This window comes from Crocodylus siamensis, chromosome 3, assembly GCF_052110815.1.
Source record: "Crocodylus siamensis isolate JL-2025a chromosome 3, ASM5211081v1, whole genome shotgun sequence".
In the NCBI taxonomy this organism is placed as follows: Eukaryota; Metazoa; Chordata; order Crocodylia; family Crocodylidae; genus Crocodylus; species Crocodylus siamensis.
In genome coordinates, this window is record NC_143397.1 from 254,943,227 (window position 1) to 254,966,953 (window position 23,727).

The window sequence follows — 23,727 nt, forward strand, 5'->3', positions numbered from 1 at the left end:
AGGCAGGCCATGTCCTCAAGAAAACAATTTTACTTTCCATTACCATCATTGTCAGCTGCTGTCACCTCCTTGCAAAAGGAGGGTTTAGGGTTGCAAACTTGTGCTCAGCCATCTTGTGCTTGGCCAACATGTTTAATGATTTCTTTGCCTCCATTTTCCTAAGCAGGGACCGGAACAGTCACCCCCCACCCCGGGCCCCCATCAGGCCCCAGGGGAGGCACACCCAGGCCAAGGTTTAGTGAGGAACTAGTTAGGGGGCTTCTGGAGGGACTGGACATATTCAAGTCAGCCGGTCCGGACGATCTCCACCCTAGAGTACTAAAGGAATAGGCTGAGGTCATTGCGGGACCCCTGGCACAGCTTTATGAGCACTCGTGGTGCTCTGGTGTGGTGCCAGAGGACTGGAAGAGGGCCAAAGTGGTTCCCATCTTCAAAAAGGGGAAGAAGGAGGACCCGGGAAACTATAGGCCAGTTAGTCTTACCTTGATCCTAGGCAAGCTGTTTGAGAAAATTATTCTGGCACACATCCAGGAGGGGCCGGCAGGGGACTGCATGCTTAGGGGCAACCAACACGGGTTCATCAGAGGCAGGTCCTGTCAGACCAACCTGGTGGCCTTCTATGATCAGATCACCAAATCATTAGATGCAGGAGTAGCAATGGACATCGTCTTCCTGGACTTTCAGAAGGCCTTCAGCACTGTCTCTCACCCTGTTCTCGTTAAGAAACTGGGGGACTGTGGTGTTGACACCCACACAGTCAAATGCGTTGCCAACTGGCTGGTGGGCCGCACCCAGAGGGTGGTAGTGGATGGGTCATTCTCAACCTGGAGGGACGTGGGCAGTGGGGTCCCCCAGGGCTCGGTCCTCAGGCCCGCGCTGTTCAACATCTTCATCAGTGACTTGGACGAGGGGGTAAAAAACACCTGTTCAAATTTGCTGATGACACGAAGATGTGGAGGGATGTGGGCATACTAGAAGGGAGCAATAGGCTACAATTGGACCTAGACAGGGTGGGCGGATGAGAATAGAATGGGATTCAACACTGACAAGTGCAAAGTGATGCACCTGGGGAGGAAGAACCAGCACCATACCTACAGGCTGGGGATCTCCCCTCTTGTCAGCACGGAGGTGGAAAAGGATCTTGGAGTCATCATTGATGCCAAGATGCACATGGGCTGGCACTGTGGGGACGTGGTCAGGAAGGCCAACCACACCTTGTCATGCATCCACAGATGCATCTCAAGCAGGTCCAAGGAGGTGATCCTCCCCCTCTATGCGGCACTGGTCAGGCTGCAGCTGGAGTACTGCGTCCAGTTCTGGGCGCCGCACTTCAGGAGGGATGTGGACAGCATGGAGGGGGTCCAGGGGAGGCCACTCACATGATCAGGGGGCAGCAGGGCCGGCCCTACGAGGAGAGGCGATGGGACCTGAACCTGTTCAGCCTCCACAAGAGAAGGCTGAGGGGGGGATCTAGTGGCCTGTTACAAAGTAGTCGGGGGGATCAGCAGGCACTGGGGGAGTCCCTGTTCCCCTGAGCACTGCCAGGAGTGACCAGGAATAACGGTCACAAGCTGGCAGAGGGTAGATTGAGGCTAGACATCAGGAGGCGACTTCACGGTCAGGGCAGCTAGGATCTGGAACCAACTTCCAAGAGAGGTGGTGCAGGCTCCTACCCTGGGGGTGTTTAAGAGGAGGTTAGATGAACACCTTGCTGGGGTCGTTTGACCCCCATACTCTTTCCTGCCATGGCAGGGGGTCAGACTAGTTGATCTACTCTGGTTCCTTCTGACCCTAGAAACTATGAAACTCTCTCTCTTGGCTCTGCTGTTCTGTTCTTTGGTCATTCAAGGAGACAGGAGGTCCAGGCAGCTGGGATAATGGAGGAGAGCCAGCAGAAGGCAATTCACTTGCAGAAGACTCGGTGTCTCCTGTTTCTATAAACAAAGGACCATGTATCGGAGAACAGGAGAGGGGCCAAGTATGTGAGTGCCTAAGAGCCCTGGTCCTCCTGGGGAAGAGGGCTGTCACCTGAAATGTGTAACACTTTCCATGTGTCTATCATCTTAGCCCCCTCCTTCAAAACTAAAAGTCAGAGCCTATGGAGGAAAATTTTGTAACCTAACTCATTCACATCACAGGTGAATATGCTAAATGCTAGCCTACAGAGTCAATCTCTTTTCCCCCCTGCTTCTTTACAGAGGGGAACAACTCCAGCCAGAGAGACTGAGAGTGAGTCCCACTGCTATCCAAATGGCTTAATGCCATGCAGGAGGCCAACCCCCAGTTGACAAGATGTTACCTGTCTCTACAACCTTTTGATTTTGCCATACCCTCCCTTCCCCCATATCAGCACATGTGAATTCAGGTTTCTTCTCCCAAGATCAGGGGGACTGAAGAAAAGGAAGAGTGTATCCTGGACTACACTCTTGGAAAGGTAACCAGGTGCATAGCTGTGGTTAATGATAAATTGCCTGCCCACTCAGGGAGACGGGGTTAGCGGAAAGGGATGATTGCTGGTCCCAGACAAAGTTAAAAGCTCTGAGGGATGGGGAGCTGAGGGAGAGAGGGAAGAGAGTGGTGTGGAGGAAGTTTGTACCAAGCTGTGATGTCCTCTGTGTCTGAGTAAGGGAAGTAGCTGTGAATTAACCCTTTGTTGATTGCAGGGTTAAGTGCCTTCTTTGTTATGGACATGGTTTTCCTTGTGGGGACAAGTTTGCTCCAAGAAAAATAAAGAACGGAGTGACAACCGGCTATGAGCATTTTCTGAGAAAAAACTGTTTTTTAGGTCATGGGAGACCTTTATTCAACCTCCTTCTCAAAAGCAGCCAGCTCTGGGCACTAACCCCATCTCCTGCATCCCAGAAGAGAGTCCTACTCACTAGGCCATTTTTATACACCCTCTGCTGGATGAACCTTCATCTCTGTCCATTTGACAGATATTATGTTCTCTGAGAAACCTTCCAGATTGGGCCCCACAGGCAGGGCAGGATGGGGACACCTCACCTGAGCATCCCATCTGGGCTTTTATGTGAGCAAATCAGTGACTTTAAGTTTCAGTTTTCACATCTCCAGGGTTGTGCAGCAGCTAAGCAGGGTTGTGAAAACCAATAGAGCCCAAATGTTGGAATTAGGCAAATAAAGACACATTCATATGCTGAGTCCCTGTGAGGATGCAGCCCTCAATCAATCTCTGTTCTCTGAATGCATCCAGTGATGTCTCCCTTGCCTATTGAGACTGTCAGCTGCTGGCATGGGAGCTGCCACTTCCTATGAACATAATCTCACAGGACTTGCAGGGATCACCTGGGCCATTAGGTTGAATCCCCTCATTGAGTCCTTTGCAGTTCAGAGTCAGGTGCCAGAAACCTGTAGTTTTGCATGACTAGTGCAACATCTTAGACCGGCTGCAGGTAATGGGAGTGTTGCTACTCACAGCTCCTGAATTTTACCCATCAGGATGGAGTGATGATAGATACCCAGACACGAGCTCACTGCAGCCAGCAGACAGGGGAAACTGGGCTTCGGTTGGACCAGGGTGCAGAATGAATGAGGGTTTTTTCTCCAGGAGGAGGATGATAATGCAGCCTGATGGGGCTTTTCAGCTTCGCAGCTGGGGCTGACAGTCTGGCAATGTCTCTGCTGTGCCTGCTATCACAGAGCTGAGCCAGTAAGTCACTTTGATGTGGAGTAAACACTGATGCCTGTGACACCTGCAAATCTCCTTGTGACTCAGGCCATTTCTATCTTCCTAAGTTAAAAAAAAGAAATGGGAAGATGGAAGGCATTCTGCAACAAATAAATGAAAAAGCCCAGATCTTCCCTGGATGAAACTGCTGAGCAAAACCTACAGGGACAGGGCTAGGTCTGCACTGAATAATTCAGACCTAGGTCAAACAACTAGCTGTCAGTCCTGGAGGCTGCTTCATCCAAATGACTGAGCTTGTTATGACAGCTCTTTCTTTTGAAGGAGCAGGAGCTAAGCAAATGCTTAAAGTTAAGTGTGTCCCCTGCTGATTTGCAGCTTCTGCAGAGATCTGAACTAATACAGAGTTTTAAAGACCAGCTGGCACTGGCCACATGCCCATAACAGCACTGTATCCTCATCTGTCATTTGGAATATGCCAAATGGCAGGAGCAGAGGTCAAGAAAAAGGAGTTAAATAGCTGCTGGATGTCTCAAAAGGCTGCACTGGGCCCAGAAACAGCTCTGCAGACTGAAAATTTCTGGGATGGAGATGGCTGCTTTTCCCTGAGCAATCTCTCCATGAGAAAACAAAGCAACCCCCAAGCATGGTGTTCATAGTAACACAAAGCCACAAGTCTAGACTGTGATCTCAGCTACACTCATATAAAGCTGGATTCTCCCTGCTGGCTTCAGTAGATTTACTACAGAATGACACCAATGCAATTGAGTTGAGATCTGGCCCATGGCTTCCAGTAGTCCTAGGAAGAAAATAGCGTGGATAAATGACTGATGTGTTGTAGTTTTATCGTAAGTTCCACCCAGTGCTCTTTCAGTTTGTTAAAAGCACTGGCTAATGAATCTTATTAATACCCTTCTCCAATAGGGAGGATGGAGTGACACTAGCAGTGAAGCATGGGACCCAGGGCCAGGGTGTGTATTACTGACAGCTTTGTATATCTGCAGAGCAAAGAGGGTGACGAAACTCTCTCCATGGTACCAAAAAGCCCAAAAGCTTGCAATTTTTTGTGCCCGGAAGCTTGCAATTAAAGAATATTTTTTTTGCAAAAATCTTGTTGGTCTAATAAAAGATATCATCTCTACTACAAGTCCTGATTGCCTTTTCCTCTAGACCAATATGGCTACAACTTGGATACCTGGCTCCATGGGACCAGGATTTCACCAAGAGAGTGTAAGCATCTTCTCACAGTGAATCAGCCAAGAGTGGAACTGAGGATTTCTGGGTCCTGTCCTCTTACTGTAGATCAGTGGTGCTCAAGATTTTGGCACCATGGACCAAATGAATACCATGGAGTCACTCTTCAGGCTGAACTAAGCCCTGGGCACCAGGATCAGCTCCCTCCCTACCCAAAGGGCTGGGATCAGGCCCTAGGGATTGGGTCTGAGGGGCCTCGTGCCACCTTCTCCCAGTCTTCCACAACAGGATTGGGCTCTGGGGCCTGGTTCTGCCCTCCTCCCCCAGCCATACATACTGGGATTGGGCACCCAACCACGCATGCAGGACCCACAGGTCCATTGGGAGCTCCACAGCCTGGATGGCATGGCACTGTGGACTGGATGTGGCCTGCGGCCAGGACCTGAACACCCCAGGGTCTAGGCACTGTGTCCCAGCATGAATGGTCTCTGAAAGCCCACATGGTATAGCCCTGTGATGTCCTGAGATGGGACAGCTAAATCACAATGGGTAGGGTGACCATACTGAGTGCAGATAGAAATGACAGTTTTTACCCGATCTAACCCCTGAAAGCGCTCTACAGCTGTGACCAAACACAACTGCACAGCTGCAGAGGACTTTAAAAGGGCCAGATCCCATGAAAATCTGAACTGTCATTGCTTGAGGATTCACACAAAGATGCTCTAAAGCAAAGTGGTTTCGGTAACGTGTGTCTGTACCACCTCTCAGCCCTGGTGCTGCTTTCAGAATGGGAGAGGGGAAAGGGAGCAGAAGGATTTTGGTCTGGGCTTTTTTTCAGCCAGCACTGGAGGGTGAGGTGGGTGGATTGAAGCCCACCTTGTGGGGGGTCCAATCCACCCAACCCAACTTCCAGTGGTGGCTGGGGAACCCCCAGAAGGGGCTCCCTCTGCTCCCTTTCCCCATTCCCATTCTGAAAACAGTACCTGGGTTGGGAGGGAAGAGGGGCATTGCCAGGGGAAACCAGCTTCAGGCTCACAGCCAGCAGCTAGATTCCCCATCCCAGTGAACTCAATGGCATAATTCTGTTGGCTCCGGGGATCATTGTAACTTACGATGCTTCCTGAGATGCACCATAAGTTACAATGGGGAGCTGCACTTCTGTCTGTGCCCAAATTTCTAAGGAAATCTGGGACACTGTCTCCTTGTCCTGGAGGCAAGAGGGGCAGACTGGAGCAGTGCTCAGCCCAGACCCCCCCCCACCTCCTGCTGCTGCTCAGGAGAAAGTGGGCTGGGTACATGCAGGCAGCAGCAGTGATGCCTGCTTGCCTGCCACACCATGCCACTCCACCTCCTCCCCACTGGACTGTGCCACTCCTTGCTTGCCTCTGCTCCTGTCTGAAGCAGCAGCTGATTCCCGGACTTTAATTTCACTTTTTTGAGATGCTGGGACGTGACTCCTAGGGGCCTAGTTCAACTTGGCTACTGACAATGCCCCTTTAACATGGCTTACTGCCAAGCAGGAGGCCAACCCCCAGTTGACAAGATAGTACCTGTCTCTACAACCTTTTGATTTTGCCATAACCTCCCTTCCCCCATATCAGCACATGTGAATGCAGGTTTCTTCTCCCAAGATTAGGGGGATTGAAGAAAAGGAAGAGTGTATCCTGGACTCCACTCTTGGGAACGTAGATGTGTAACCAGGTGCATAGCTGTGGTTAATGATAAATTGCCTGCCCACTCATGGATGCAGTGGAGAGAGATGATTGCTGGTCCCAGATGAAGTTAAAAGCGCTGAGGAAGAGAGGGAAGAGAGTGGTGTGGAGGAGGGTAGTACCGAACCATGATGTCCGCTCGCCGAGTCTGAGGAAGGTCAGCAGCTGTGAATTAACCCTTTGTTGATTGCAGGGTTAAGTGCCTGCTTTGTTATGGACATGGTTTTCCCTGTCCATAACAAGTTTCCTGGACATGTTTCCTCCAGGAAAAATAAAGAACTGGGTGACAACCCATTACAAGCATTTTCTGAGAAAAAGCTGTTTCATTAAAAAAAAAAAAAATAATCCTCACTGGTTCCATTTCCAGCCTTTCTTTTTCAACAACCCACAAAATTATTACCTACAATAGACATTTCAGGCATTCCCAACATGAGAATTATCTTGCAGAACTGCTGGGCAAACAAAATCAATTTTTGTCTCTGCTTTGATTCGGGGCCCTGAACTGAGGCCTGGAAGTGACTAGAGTGATTAACTCCAAAGTTAAATAGATATATAAAAATAGAAAGAGGTTTGTGTTCATTACATTTTCATTTCACTTGTTACAGCGGTTTCCATGCAACAGAGTTTTATGCTTATATAATAAAGTGCCTGATATTTAATATTTTCTGGGGCAGTCGTTGCGCCTGGTGACATCTCATTCTTTATCTCTTCCACTGATATTCTTACAGGGTATCTTACCTCCCCATAATACTTCCTCAGCACTTGCAAAATCTTCTGTTGGTTTAGATAGGGATATGCAATGTATTAACGTTTTCTAAGTCTGTGAAAGACTCCCATTGGCTTCATAGCAAGCCCTTACTGCTGTCCAGCTGCTGATTAACTCACTGATGCAGCCCCTGCCATGCTCCATTCCATTTGGGTCATTCAGGCATTGGTAACAAGAGTGGAGACTGGCCATCAACTTTGAACTGGGAATTTCCTTTCAGGAAAGGAGTCTGCATCATGTGCTGACCTGGCAAGGATCTAGTGCAGTGGGTTTAGAGAGAATGGGAGTATTAAAGAAGCTGAGGTCCATGTGCTCTGGGACTCTTCATCTAGACTTTGTGCACATCACTGGTGTTAATCCTCATTAAATTAAATTCTAATATAATAAAAGCTGTAGCACTTCTGTCTGTGTGCCTGTCTGTCCATAATGCTCCAGACCAACTGTGTATGTGCCACCCACAGGATGGGCAGTGATTGGCCCTGAGAATTAGGGACAGACAGGAGGAGGGGAGCATGGCACGTGGGTGCAGGGTGACACATGGAGAGTGGGTGAGGGGGGTGAGGAGTTTTACTTTAATGCCCATGGAAGACTTTTAAAGCATCCAGAAATCCCGCTTGTGCAAACAGACATGCAGTTGCAGTGCATGAAAGCGCAAAACCTATGGCATGCACCGAGGCCCTAGGGTGCCACAACCATGGGGTATAATTTAGAGCAACCTGTAGACTGCTCTGGCCTGCAACTGGGACCCGGCAAAGAATCAAGAAACTGTTATCAGCTGCCTGAGCACTGGTGGGAAGTGCATCAGGCAGCCTAGCATGAGCAGTGGGCACTTTCAGATTCCCTGGTAGTCTTCTCCTAGCCAAAATGTAGACACCAAACTTTGAACATGTTGGATAAGTAACATTTTCTCTATCCCCAATTGCTCTGACTCTGGCATGTCTTAGCCAAACACCATTCACTGCCAAAGGCACCTCAGGGAAAGAGTTGATACCTGCGAGCAAAGTAAACTCCCGTTGAAACTCCTTTATTGCAAGTGGTGAGCAGCATTGTGTAAATGGCCATGCCTTTCTGCTGATCTTAGAGAGAAAGGATTTCTGATTTTAAGAGGCTTTCCTGGAGCTGTGCTTAGCAAAGATGATTCACTGAGGTGAGGGGAAGAGCACGTGCATTTTCAAGGATGCTGGCACTTAGAAGAAATAAGGACTATGCTTGATTTCCCCATCTTAAGAGGAGGATTGGAGAAGTTAGGGCCCTGTAACAAGGGGCCTGCTCTGGGCTGATCTCACTGTGGCCCGCCCACCTGTTTCTGGCCTGCCTTCTCGCCCACCATGCCTTGTTGTTAATTGATGTTGATTAAGTGGGAGGTTGCCCATTTCTTGCCCCGATGCCAGGGGGCACTATCTGTGGCCTCCCCTACACTGCAGCCCTAGCCTCGCAGATGGCATCCAGATGTTATCAATATCACTGGCCCCACACTGGGCCCCAGAATCCTCCTCATTGAACCCCACTAAGATCCCTCCATTCAGGCAGCCTATGCATTTCAGGCTGCATAGCTCCCTGAGCTGCTGCCCCTTATGGGTGTGGTCCCCCCCAGACCTTTGGCTACTAGCCCTGGCCCACTTCCAGGCCAGTTGGAATCCCAGACCCTCAGCTCTTGGGTGTTCCTCTGGCCCTTTGACCCTTCTGGTCCTGGCCCCAGCACTGACCAGTCAGGGGATGTTCAGACAAGTTCTTGAGTCTATGGCCTCATGCTCTCTTTGGGGTCCACCTTCCAGACTCTACAAGGGGTAACCTACCCGGTTGTGGGAGCTGGGGTTAAGGCACCCCGATGCACCTTTCACTGGGGTAGTAACTGGCCTTGCATTTCCTGGGGGCTCTCGTGACACTGAGAGCCCCACCAAGCCACCCACTCCTGGCAGGGTGCAGTTTTAGCTCATACCCAGGACCAGGAGTCTCCTATCCATTCCCTACAGCTCCTCCCTTACCTCCAAATGATACCAGCAGCCCTGCAGCCAGGCAGTGTTGTTGCCTGGCCTCCCAGCAGCAAAATGCCCTGTTTATATGGGCAGCCCTGAATCTAAAATGGCTGCCCTCATCAGACACCTGCCAGCTGCTGGCTTAAAGTGGCAGGAACAAACAGTGCCCTGCCACAGGACCTAGGAGTTATAGGGGCTGCAGTTACCTGCAGCACAAGTTAGAGCAGCCCCCAACACACACACACACACACACACACACACTACAGAAAGAGCAAGAGCAAGAGCAAGAGCAAGAAAAAGAGATTATGTATGTAGATATTATATTACATTATATATAGTGTCTGTAAATAAACCCTGTGTGTATATAGTGTGTGTATATATACCCAAATCTACCTTGCCTTCTACTTGACTTCACACTAGCATGGCTAACTGCATCTCCTGGCAAGGCCCCAAGTTGATTTTATTTATTTAGTTAATATCCTGTGTCTTGAGTATCTATCTGTCTATCTATCTATCAGGCCTGTATAAAGCAGCTAGTATTTGCTTTGGATTCAGATTTGACTGATTTGGGGGACAGTGATTGGATTTAATGATTCGAATTGCTGTCCCGAATCTATTTGGCAGAATCTGATTTGAAGATTTGGCTGCTGCTGAATCTCTGAATCAGGAAGGCCCATCCCCTGCCCACTCTCCCAGCCCAGCACTCACCTGCCCCAGCTCCCAGCTCTTTGAAAAAAATCCCCCCAGACTCACCGGGTGCTGCTGGGTGGGGGGTGATCCTGGCTGCCCCCCCCACTACCCCATGCTGCATTGGGGGCTCTGCATGAGCCCCCTGGCCCAAACAACATTCCTCCCCCAGCCTGCCCATATCTGCTCTGCCTACCCCAGGTCCACCCTTTAAGGAACCCCCCTCTCAAACCCCAGGCTCACCAGTTCCTGCCCAGTGTGGAGCGATCCCCACTGCCCCCTTCTTCCTCACACCATGTCAGGGGCTCTGCATGAGCCCCCTGAAGGCCCAGAGCCGCTGCAGGAGCTGGTGAGTTTGGGTTTTTTTTGTTTTTTTGTTTTTTTCTTAAAGGGCTGGAGCTGGGGTGGGTGGAGCAGCCATGGGGGAAGGGCTGGGGGAGCAGTGGGGGGTCACAGGGCTCATGCAGAGCCCTCCATGCAGCATGGGGAAGTGTGTGGGGGGGCAGCGGGGATCAGTCCCCTGCCCAGCAGCACCCAGTGCATGGGGGCTTTTTTTAAAGCACCAGGAGCTGGGGTGTGCAGGGCAGTCATGTGGGGGCTGGGGAGCAGGCAGGTGTTGTGGGGGCTGGGGGAGTAGGCAGGGGATGGGGCCTGGCAGGGGTTCCTGCATGGTCTTCTCCCCCCTCCCTTAGCCCCCCCTCCCCATACTTACCAGCTCCAAGTCTGGCTTCAGCTTCCTGCTGCAGTGGACTGCCTGAATCACCGAAGCTCTCTGAATCTTTGGAAAAGTTTCAGAGAGATTTGAATTGATTTGAACCTTTTTATTGGTCCCCTGATTCAATTTGGATTTGGAGATTCATCCATCGAATTGGTTCAAATTTCCTCCAAATAGAATCAGCACCCAAAGATTCTCACAGCCCTTCTATCTATCTATCGCTAGGACATGGGATATTAAAAGGAAGATCCTTTTCTGCCTTGTCAGGGGCAAAACAATTAATATACTCTTCCCCTGGTTAGCGAGATGGATTCCTTTAGGTCTTGTTAGGAGATAACTCTGAACCAGCTGAACAAAAGGAAAAGATTCCTGACTGGTTTGCTGCATGAACTGCACAGTAGATGGGCAGAGGTCAAATGAACCCTGCACTGCCAGAGAGGGGAAAATGTGTGACATGTGCAGGAAGAAGCTGGAAGAGAGCAGCAGAGTTGCTTAGCCTCAGTATATCAGGCATGATCCAAGGAGGAGGGCACAGGACCAAAAGCCATAACAGGAATTATTTGAGAAATTGCTTACCCTGATGGCTATCTAGCCACAACCCTTGCTCCTAGATCTCTTCATTGGGCCCATGCATACCTGTTGGAATGGCCTCATGGAGATATTTTAAAGCAGTCCACTTGCACTGGGGCCTGATTCAATAAAGAGCTGCTTCAGAAGAAGGACATATCAGTACCAATTCCCCATGGGACTGTGCAATCTTTGGCTGCAGCAAGGAATCTGTCCTTTATCCAGGCTGAATGGTTACAAGATCATTGGGTACACAAGAGAAATCCAAGGGCAATGCATTATTAATGAGTTAATATCTATTAATGAATTAATTATTAATAAATGCTTATTATTACATATTATGGTTCACTTGGGAGTCTTTCTGCTGCCTTCTTTCTGGTCCATGGAGTTGGATGGGGATTAGCATATAGCTTCCTTTTCTAAACGACTGAGAAACCTTAACTTCAGACTCTGTGTGTGTGTGTGTGTGTGTGTGTGTGTGAGAGAGAGTGAGAGAGAGAGAGAGATCAAGAAGAGGTGTCCAGAATTATGTTCACCATCATGCATCTCAGCTGAGCTATGACATGCCTGCCTGTAGCAGGGCACTAAGGTGCCTGCTATTCTTGGGAGCAATGAGGAATGGAGCCACAGATAGCTCTCCCTGGCATTAGTGCAGAAAATGGGCAGCCTCCTGCTTAATTACATCTATCAATTAATTATTAAGATCAAGGAGTGGAGGGTGAGCAGGCGGGTGTTTAGCCCAAGAGCAGGTTGGTGGGCCACTCAGAGACTGGCCTCAAGCATGCCCCCCTGTTACAGTGGTGCATTGGCTGGGAAGATTCTCATCGTAATATGTACCCTGAGATGATGGGTGACCCAGATGAAAGAAAGAACTCTTGGGTCACAGAAGAAGACAGGGGAGATGGAACAGACCCAAAATTATCAAGGCTCACATTTGTGAGAGCCCGGCAGGGCAAGTTATGCTGAGGGGAAACCAGCATGGGTTCGTGGCAGGCAGATCGTGCCTGACAAATCTAGTCTCTTTTTATGACCAGGTTACAAAACGCCTCGACGCAGGAGGAGGGGTGGATGTCGTATACTTGGACTTCAGGAAGGCCTTTGATACGGTATCCCACCCCATACTGGTGAACAAGTTAAGGGGCTGTGACTTGGATGACTGCACAGTCCGGTGGGTGGAGAATTGGCTGGAGGGTCGCACCCAGAGAGTCGTGGTGGATGGGTCGGTTTCGACCTGGAAGGGTGTGGGCAGTGGGGTCCCGCAGGGCTCGGTCCTTGGACCGATACTCTTTAATGTCTTCATCAGCGACTTGGATGAGGGAGTGAAATGTACTCTGTCCAAGTTTGCAGATGACACTAAGCTATGGGGCGAAGTGGACACGCCGGAGGGCAGGGAGCAGCTGCAAGCAGACCTGGACAGGTTAGACAAGTGGGCAGAAAACAACAGAATGCAGTTCAACAAGGAGAAATGCAAAGTGCTGCATCTAGGGAGGAAAAATGTCCAGCACACCTACAGCCTAGGAAATGACCTGCTGGGCGGCACGGAAGTGGAAAGGGATCTTGGAGTCCTAGTGGACTCCAAGATGAACGTGAGTCGGCAGTGTGACGAAACCATCAGAAAAGCCAATGGCACTTTATCGTGCATCAGCAGATGCATGACAAATAGGTCCAAGGAGGTGATACTTCCCCTCTATCGGGCGCTGGTCAGACCGCAGCTGGAGTACTGTGTGCAATTCTGGGCGCCGCACTTCACGAAGGATGCGGATAATCTGGAGAGGGTCCAGAGAAGGGCCACTCGTATGGTTAAGGGCCTGCAGGCCAAGCCCTACGAGGAGAGACTAGAGAAACTGGACCTTTTCAGCCTCCGCAAGAGAAGGTTGAGAGGCGACCTGGTGGCTGCCTATAAGTTCGTCAGGGGGGCACAGAAGGGAATTGGTGAGTATTTATTCACCAAGGCCCCCCCGGGGGTTACAAGAAATAATGGCCACAAGCTAGAAGAGAGCAGATTTGGATTGGATATTAGGAGGAACTTCTTCACAGTTCGAGTGGCCAAGGTCTGGAACGGGCTCCCAAGGGAGGTGGTGCTCTCCCCTACCCTGGGGGTCTTCAAGCGAAGGCTAGATGTGTATCTAGCTGGGGTAATGTAGGCCCAGCACTCTTTCCTGCTTATGCAGGGGGTCGGACTCGATGATCTATTGAGGTCCCTTCCGACCCTAGCATCTATGAATCTATATCTTAGATTTAAAGACACAAAAACTGGGGTTGGAATTCATGTGCTGAGTGGTCCAGGGTCTGCAGCAACAAGCAGAAAGACAGCAGGCATGGCTAGAGAAGATGGGGAAGGATATGCTGATGAACCAAGCTTCCTCCACAGGCAGTTGTGGGTATTGTGCCAGATTTGACCCAGAGCCAGGAGAGGAGAGGCCCACCCTGACTATAGAGGTGGAGCACTTACCTTACCCAATGATACTGGGATGTGACTGGCGGGAGCTCCTGACGGTTATAGTTCAGACATCCCATTTGGAAGAGGCTAGGAAGAATGGAGGTACCACACAGTGCTACCCTGGTCACACTCGGGGGAAAGCTCTGGAGGAGAATTCAGGGATAGGAGAAGGTCCCTGTTGGAGACCACTTGGGACAAAGAGGAGACAGTGCAATAGCACAAGGTCCAAGGTGGTCCTGGGGAATGATCTTACAGCCGAGGCCTTTCCCAGGGAGCCTGAACTAACCTTACCAGAAGAAGAAGCGGAACAGGAGGTGGATGTAGCACATCTGTGGGAGGATGAACATTTCCAACTAGAACAGAACTGAGAACAAGGTTTTCAATATGCCTCCCAAGAACACCTAGCCCAGTAGAATGGAGAAGTACTGAGACCTGAGTTGATGCAGACCACCCCGAGATTTGAGGTGAGGAATGATCTGCTATATAGAGTGGAATGAAACAAACATGGTGAAGGGGAAGTACAGCGATTACTGGTGCCTCAGAGATATTGAAAGGCCCTACTGAAGGTAGCGTATGAGCTCCCTATGGGTGGACATTTGGGGCGAGACAAGGCTGAGGCCCGCATTAGAGAAAGATTTTTTTTGACCAGGGTTAATATGAGAAGTTGCCAGATACTGTGCTTCTTTGCTCAGTATGCCAAAAAGTGAACCCCAGTCGTCCTCCAAGAGCCCCATTAGTACTGCTGCCATTGGTGGAAGTACCCTTTGAATGGGTGGCTGTGGATATCATGGGACCACTACCAAAAAGCAGTGCAGGGCACCAATTTATTTTGGTCCTAATGGACTACTCAACAAGATATTCAAAAGCGGTACCTATGCAGACGGTGTCCACCCCCAAGGTGGTAGAAGAATTATTAAAGATATTCTCCCAAGTGGGGCTCCCTAGGAAATTGTTAACTGACCACGGGACTAATTTTACATCTCATGTGTTTGAGGGAGTTAGTAAAACACTAGGAATCAAACACCTGAGGAAGGCGGTATACCATCTCCAAACCGATGGACTAGTGGAGTGATTCAACAGGACCTTGAAACAGATGTTAAAAAAAATTGTAGTAGAGAGTCCCCAGAAGTGGGACCAGATGCTACTGCTCTGGTTATTAGCAATAAAAGAGGCACCGCAGGCCTCAACAGGTTTTCCCCCCTTTGAACTGTTATACGGTGTCCCGGGACCCGAAGAAGCCGGGAAAACTTACCAGAAGGACAGGTGGAGAGGAACACTGTGGCAAAGGGAGAATCCACATGGCTTGTCAGCCACGTCTATGTACAGCTGCGGCCGGCAGCTGACAATGACATCAGACACCAGCCGGGAGATTTAAAAATGGTGGCCCATTTGGAGGCGGCGGATGGCTCGGGGATCGTGCGATGGGACGGGAAAGTGCCGGCAGAGGACCCCAGGGACAGAGCCTGCCGAGCTGGAGCCCTGGAGGAGGAGGCAACCCTGATTGAGAGCCCGATGATGGGGACGACATCCGATTGTGCGAGGAGTGACAGATCGGGCGAGCGACGAAGGATCGGGATGATCCAAGAAGAGTTCGGGGACTCTGAAGTAAGTTCTGCAATGGTGGGTGTGGGACTCACTGAAGAGGGGTGGAAGACCGAGAATCCCCGGGCTGAAGGAAGATCAGGGCGGGATCACCGCCAAGACCCAGGGACGTCAGGTCAAGGATCAGGAGTGGGACAACCAGAGGGCTACTGAGGGGGGAATCCCTTCCCCTCCTGTCCCAGGCTATTTAGGTTCTGGTGGAGGGATAGTGATATAGTTAGTGACAACACAGGGGAAGAGCCGCACCGGGTGGAGGGCTTGTGGCAAGGGGTCGATAGAGGGTGTAGATTAGGCTCTGGTGTAGGTCACGGTGAGGAGGTCAATCGAAAGGTAGTGGCATAGTGGCATCCTACAGTCTGTGGGATTGAGTAAGTAAGCCATGGGAGTAGACGGTGGAAGCAGTGAAGCCTGATCAGAGAAGTGGAGCCCAGAGGTGGCGGGAGGCCGGGGTGTAAGGGGTGGCAGAGCCCCATGTGCAACCGGCGGGCCAACCCTGGGCCACCGAGGGACCCGTGCACTAGCCCCGCCCCACTAAGGAAACACCAAGTCGTGGCAGGAGAGAGCGGGATTTGGTGACGCGAGAGAAGATCACCCACAGAGACAAACCGGTCCAGAAGGGGAATAGTTACCAACCAGAAAAACAGAGCTCCCCAGAGGGGACAAGAAGGCCCATTGGTGACATACAGATAACAATCAAAAGGAGTCCTTGATTTGGTTAAGGAGAGCTGGGAAGAGCAACAAAGTAAAGATCAGAACATAGTTCAGTACATGATATAACTGAGGGAGCGCCTGGAGGCAATATGGTAGGAGGCTTTAGGAAATCTGAGAGAAGTGCAAGAGCAGCAAGGAACCCACTACAATTGAGGGGCTCGAGAGAGGAAGTTTGAAGTAGGGGACCGCATACTGGTGCTCTTACCACATCAAGAAAGTAACTGCTCCTTTAAGTCCAGAACCTTCTGGGCATGGAGGGCTGGTGAGGAAGGAGGAAGGTTTTAGGATCTTCAGAGAGTTGTAGCAAAGAGAGAAACCTCATGATCAGCCCTAGGAAGAAGGCCAGGGTAAATGGGGATCAACAAGGATGAGTCAGAGGTGAGAGGGACGAAACCCCCCCAAAAGTAGAGCAGGAGCTCAACCAATGGGGAGAATAGTTTACCAAGGATGGCTAGTGTGGGGGACTACCCACGGCGGGGTAACTCCCACAAAATCCCACATGCTGCGCCTTGGGGAAAAGGTGAGCAGGAGGCACCTGAAAACCTCCACCTCTGCGTACCTGAATTGTTGGAGAACAAGAGCAAGAACCTAAGAGGACTAAGGCAAAGGATGTGCAGTGGACAAGAATTGTGACCCAGCCTGGTGAGTCAGAATCTTAAGCGGGGAGGTGTGTAGCAGGGCACTAAGTTAGTGCCTGCTACTCTTGGGAGCAATGAGGAATGGAGCTGCAGATAGCGCCCCCTGCCATCGGGGCAGAAAATGGGCAGCCTCCCTCTTAATTACATCTATCAATTAATTATTAAGATCAAGGTGTGGCAGGCAAGGCGGCAGGCGGTTAGCCCAAGAACAGGTGGGCGGGCCACACAGAGATCGGCCTTGAGCCCGCCCCCCTGTTTCACTGCCATTCTGCTCCCTTTATTTCAGTGCTGTGTGTTTACCCTTATTAAAATAATAGCCATTAACATGTCTCATGCTCCAGGGCACACTATTAGATGACCTCCCTCAGGGTTCAGGAAGGCTCCAGGTACAGTAGAGTAAAATTGACCAAGTGCATTTTGGGAGTTGGGTAATCTCCCATGGAGCATAAGAAATTGGTCATTGCTGGAGGCACGCTGTTGGACTTGAGGGATCCATGGCCAAATATGATGTGTGAAATGCACCTTCCCATTTCAGGTGAGAGGTATGGATTAAAATATTTTTCACCCCACAACAGACCTACTTTCCCTTGGAAGACAAACCACCACCAGCAGGTCTGTTCTGCAAAATAATTCTCCTCCATCCACCCTGCAAAGTCTGTTAGTTCTGTGTCCTGGGAGACTTCTGAATCATGGGGTCACTGGAGATATTTCATCTCTATTAATAACTTTGTCCCTTGGGATCCCTCTCTTTGTCCATGAAACTAGCCCCAGCAGAGGTCATCATGGTCAGAGCTGCCAGTACCTTGATGGAGCTTCTCTTTGGCTGGGGATATTAGGGAGGTTTTCAGTGCTCTGCTGACTGTCCTGCTGCAACTGGAAAGCTGATGGCTTGGATGACAAGAGCATTTTAATTTTTGAGCAGCCAGACAAACAAGGAGCTGAGCTGGATTCTGGTGTCATCTATAATTCATGTCAGAAGCATGTTCAACAAAACCATTTCAACTCCCTTTTCTCCCCCCAGATTTGCAAACCACTTTTGGTGGAATTGTAATCCCCATTGCAAAAGTGCTTCTAGTTTTCTACACATCAAAATATTTTCTCTCAAAGATGTCCTGAATACACTTCTCTGGCAAATGGTTAATATTTGTCCCTGGGTCAGATCTCTCAAAATGCCCAGAATGGAAAAGTGACATTAATAATTTATTGTACTTCATCATGAAACCCTTTACTAAAAAAATCTGCAGATCTTGAACCATTTTTCACTATAACCTTGTGCAATGGATGCTACAGTAGCTCCAAGTTTTAAGATTGTATTGCTTCTTCCTTGTGATACACCTATATCTTACATCTTTTCTCAGAGTGAGCACTTGGCAGGATCTTAGGTTCTTTCCTAGATACTTTTTATTCCTGTTACAATGTCTTGTTTCTCTAAAATATGACTTTGTCCAGTCCTGAGGGACTTAAAAAAAATTCTACCAGTCAGTCCAGATATGGATCCAGATCTGCCCAGTTTTAACCACAGTGATATATCGTGAGTGATATCCAAGCCTCATTAAAGTTAATGGGAGTTTTGCCAATAGCTTCATCATGGCAAATATTTTGCCTCATATGCTTTGCTGCTAGAAACTGAATTTTTAGCTACTCCACCTTTTCATTGTTGCTCCCTTGTGGTCCTGTCTCTCAGGGGAATGTCCCAATGAGAGGCAAAGCTGGGTCTGGTCAACACTGACCTTCTTTTATCTGAGCTTTCAACCAGCATCTCACTTTCAAAATGCCAAGCACCTTCCTTCTCTCCCTTCCTACTTCTCCTTCAAACCCATTTATTTCCTTAAAACATCCCTTTCTCAAATTACTCATACATGAGGTCCCTAGGCGTTCCTGAAGGAATGGCCATAGTACAGTCTAAGCCACATATGGCAGGCTTGTTAAAACAGGATGTTAACCATCAACTCCCAGTGATCAGCTAATCCATCAATACCCAGTGTCCAGTGATGGGTTTTCAGGAAGCCTTACTCTGCTAGCAAAGGGGAGCTTGACTTCAGAGACAAAGATAGTGGGCAGCAGTTGTTAGTCTACAGAGCAGATAAGGACATTAAGTGTTTTAGGACAAAGTGCAAATGCTTATTTGATTGACTGACTTTTTTCTGCTGGAACACCCAACTACAAAGTGACTGGCCTTAATTAGGTGCTCCTGGGAAGCACACAGAGGGCTTGTCCAAACATGCATTAATGTGCCTTAGATACTGCACATTTAGTTTAGTACTTCCTTACTAAAGTACTAACTAAATGTACAGTACCTAGAGTTAATGAGCAGTAGCATCAGTGCATGGTTATTTAGTGATGCTTACTGCACATTAGGCTAATAACGTTGCACAGTGGGCTATTAGCATGGCTTTTCCTGTGACATGTTATTGTGCCGTTATTAGGCCAATGCAAAGTAAGTGTTTCATGTAGATGCACCCAGAGCTCCCTAAGGAAACAGGAAGTAGGCTTAATTCATTTCAAGCATTGTCTTCAGATCTGTGATCCTCTAACCAGGGTGTCACAAAATCCTTTAAGGGTGTCAGGGGATGCCACACAATGCCTGTTGGGCATGCAAGCACCTACACACCATACACAAGATAAAACAGAGATTTGACATAGGAATGCATAGTGGCAAAAACCACTCTGATCTGTGGTGGCCTTTCAAGTCCTTTGAACCAGAAGAATTGCTCTACTATTTTTCCATAGTGAAAAACCAAGTGAAAACTAAGAGCTCATTTTCAGAAGTATGCCTTGAGTCTGAAAACATTCAGATCAACTGCTTCAGACAGAAAAGAATGGGACTTGGCAGATGGCTTGTGACATTTATGTCTGCATTAGCTGCACAGTTTCTAGGTGCTTCAGTGGAAGAGAATCCGATGGGTGATGAGCCTTTTCCCCCTGCCCCCCCCCCCCATCGGTCTATTGTTGGGAGAGAAAGAGGAGTTGTGTAACAATCTGGTTTAGAGGATGTGGTGTGTGGGACACCTTTTGGGATAGATAAAGCCTCTGATAACCTATAAGATGCCACAAGCTTGATTCTCCATTGGCTTGCAACCTGGTGGAGTCCTTTGGGTTGTGCCAGAGTGGTAGGAAAGCAATGTAGGACACATTTTGGAGTGAGCAGAGTTCTCAGCTGTAGCTTCAGCTGAAGTGAATGAACAAAAGGGGGAAAGACTGATTCCTCCAAGTCAGTGGTTTTTAATGTTTTTTCATTTGCGGACGCCTAAAAATTTGGAACGGAGGTGTGGACCCCTTTGGAAATTTCAAATGGAGATGCAGATCCCTTTGAATTGTAAGTGTGGGTAGTCACATACTTTTGATAGATCATAGTCATCTTTTGTAGACTCTGTCACAGGGCACTGGAGTGCCTGCTCCTAGAGAAGGACAGGTGTGGGTTGCTGGGGCAACCCTGGAGGTCAGCTGACCAGAAGGGGGCAGGGCCTGGCCCATATAAACAGCCTGGGCTGAGGAAGAAGGCAGTTCCCCTCTGGCAGCTGAGGAAGAGAGAGCTCTTTGGGAGCAGGCTGAGCTGAGGAGCCTGAGCACCTTATGAGAGAGGATACCAGGCAGAGGAGCCCCTGGTAGGGATTTGGGGAAGATAAAGAGCATGATGGTTTAGGTTTTATGTTTGGCCAGGAGGCCTGAGTTTGAGTTGGGGCTGAACAGCTGATGGGTTTGTTTGTTGTTACACCGGAGGACCGGGTGAGGCTGTAGGGGTTGGAGGAAGCCTCATGGGAGGTCCCCAGTAGCGTGGGGGTTCCTGGCACCGAAGAGGGTGCCGCGTTTTGGGGTGGCATAGACCCCGGCCCCAGTGGGGCAGTGTCATTTGGGGTGAGGAGCCCAGTGCGGGTGAGTGACCCGAGAAGGTGGGTCTGGGGGCCAGGCACAGCTAAGGCCACCTGAGCCCTGATCGCGGGCACAAGCAAGGCCCCAGTGCGGGCACAGGCAGAGCCCCAGGGAGGGCAGACAGGGATAAGGAGCCCCAAGGAGGGTGTATATAGGCCCCAGTGCAGGCGGGGATTGCGTGAACAAGGCCCAGGGAGGGTGTGAGTGCGAGCATAGAAGCCCCAGAGGAGGTGCTCGGGAATAAGAAGCCCCAGGGAGGGCGATCGGCATTTGTATCGGGATAAGCCCCAGGGAGGGCATACCGGAATAAGAAGCCCGGAGAGAGTGAGCGTACGGGCAGAAGCCTGGAGGGGGCAAGCAAATGGGTAGAAGCCCGAGGGAGGGCGAGTACAGGAATAAGAAGCCCAAGGGAGGGTGAGCATACGGGTAGAGGCCTCGGAGAGGGCTGTTAAGGAAAAACCATAGACACAACAACATCTGGGACAACTGAGAGGCTTGGGGCATGGTATTAGGGGTGGTAGGAGCCACGTGTAGCCCTGTGGCGGGAAATGCACAGAATCATCGGTAGGTGGGGTAGCAGCGGGAGTATGCCAAGGGGTACCGTGTTCAAGGGGGTAAAAGGCAGCCTCCCTTACAATACTTTCACTATCAAAGATGTGGCAGATGAGATAATGAGGGTGCATAGACACCCACTTGGCACGGTAGGGGGCGCCAGGAGAGATCACGGCAGCTCCTGGGTCCCTGCGCCATGACAGACCCCTTAGAGCAGTGGCTTTCAACCTGTGGCCCATGGGCATCTGCCAACTATGTCTAAGTGATCTATTCTAGATGCTGGCCTTTGGTAGATGTGGGTGAAGAATTAGTAGGCAAAATTTCATTATTAGTGGCATTCCTAGGTTCAATAGGCAGGCATTATAGGCCCTAGCCTCATCATTACCTTTTGTGCTGCTGGATGGTGAACCTGGTGTGCCTTAACTACGTTAGCAAAATAGGCTGTTTTTCTGGATGGACCTTTGACCTTTTTTTGATAGCACGTATCACAATGGAGTCTGGGTCCCTAAGAAGCTCCTGGTTACTACCAATAGACAGTTAGAAATAACAGCTGAGAGTGCAGTTACTTAGCTTTTATTTCAGGCTGTGATGGTCAAAGATGTATGAAAGATTTGGGCTCCAAACTCCCAATGAGTTTCAAACATACAATCACCAGATTTTTGTGCGGTGGTTTTAATTCCAACAGTTCCTCCAGGCTGCAGATCCTGCAAGTCAAGACCCACCTACCAACCACCAGGGAGGTGGACTCTACAGAGCGCTCATGGTTTAAGGTCTTGATCAAGGCCAGGGACTACTGTCCCATCAGGTACTTGATGGTATGATTAATGAATATTATATTTTGATGACTTGCACTTTGAAATCTATAGCTGAAGAGCAACTAATAGTTGTTAGTACATTTAAAGTGTATACAAAGAATGTTCAAGCATTAAAAATGATGTGAAAATACTATTATATTTTGTCTTCCAATCCCTTCTGAAAGATGTGTGGCTTTTCCTGAGCACAGTGCTGCCTTACATCTGGGATATTGCTGGGAAGACACTGTTTGTCTGATGCTGGCATGTTCAGATTGGAAAAATGACCACTTTTATTTACCTCCTGCTTAGAAACGTACCAAAGGATGCCAGGAATTAAGATGTCGGATTAGGAAGGCTGCCACCGTTTAAGGTTTGTGGCACTAGCAATTGACTTAAATCCTTGTCCATGGATTCATTTGTGTGGATGCTCTAATCATTTACAGAAGAAAGGATTGCCCAAATCCTCAGGGTAGGTGGATGGAGTATTGCCCTGGATTCATGCCATGTTCACAAAGCCAGCCAAGTTTTGGAGCATGTTAATACTACTTAGTGCTTCTACCATGCTTTCCATGTTCATGGTGCCTTACAAATATCATTTAGTTAATTCTTACAGCTGCACTTACAGTATGTGTGTGCTGTGAGCCTGTTTGCAGAGGAGGAAATAGAAACAGAGAGTTGAAGAATGTATCCCATATGAAGAGAGGGCATGTGCAGACAAACTGGTTACCACGCGGTAAAAGGGCTGGGTATTGACCTTGTGTCTACTACCCACCTGCAGTTATCCTGAAGTAGAAAAAAGTTAAAATCATGGTAGCCCCTGTTCATTGAAGGCTAAACTAGAATGGCTTTTGGGGTAAAAATTTGCTCATGGACCATTATGGCAGAGCAGTAGATACATAGTACAGCCCTATCCCCTTAGATTGCAGTCATTAGCTTGGAGTTAGGGGTTGACTAGATGACTTCTTGAAGTCCTTTCCAACCCTAATTTTCTATGACTACAAAATGAATTCAATTGCCCATACTCTTTGGTTGAGCATCACAAGGCCTATCTCTTGGACAACCTGGAGTCCTCAGCTCTGAGTTAGGCACATTTACTTCCCTGTGGATTAGTTTTGGACTGTTTCAGGGAGTTAAACGCTTTCCCTCAATTGGAATTCACAGCATGGAGCTGTGCAACACAGCCAGGTTGTCCGATTCCCATGCAAAACACAGCTATTAGGAGACTGAGAAAGAGGTTCCTGCAGGCTGAGGTACCCAGAGCTGGAAAACTGCACTTTATAATGAACCAGCCTCTTCAGGAACACTGATATGAGATGATAACCCTGAGCCCCAGCCCTCCCTGGCCAGATGGCTTGTTCCTGTGTAATCCAAATAGGAATAGGCCAAAGCATTTTGGAAAGGCCAACACTGGGGCCAAGGCATATTCTTCTCCTTTTGACCTCATTTTGCCCAGGGCAAACCAACCAGAACAAGTCATGTAGGTCTCCTGTATCAATGGTGATGACTAAACATATCAAACTACTTCCATGGGCCTATGGATGGCAAACCAGGTAGGCTGACTTTGGCCAAGAGTCAAGTATTACCTACCCTGGTTGACAAACTGGGGACAGGACTGAAAATATATTCTAGACTGGATAGGAGAAGACTGTTCCTGGTACTTGAAGCCTTAGAACAACTGAGTGTCCCATATGGAAGATGCCTAATATCCATCACCATTTTTAAGTGCTCCTAAACTTCAGAGAGTCAAAGGCCTATCAGTAGAAAGCCAGATGTGTCTGTCAGGCGCCATGACATTTTCTCCAGCATAAGCTCAGAGACCTGGCCAGGAGGATGGACTCCAGTGAAAGAACTACCCTACAG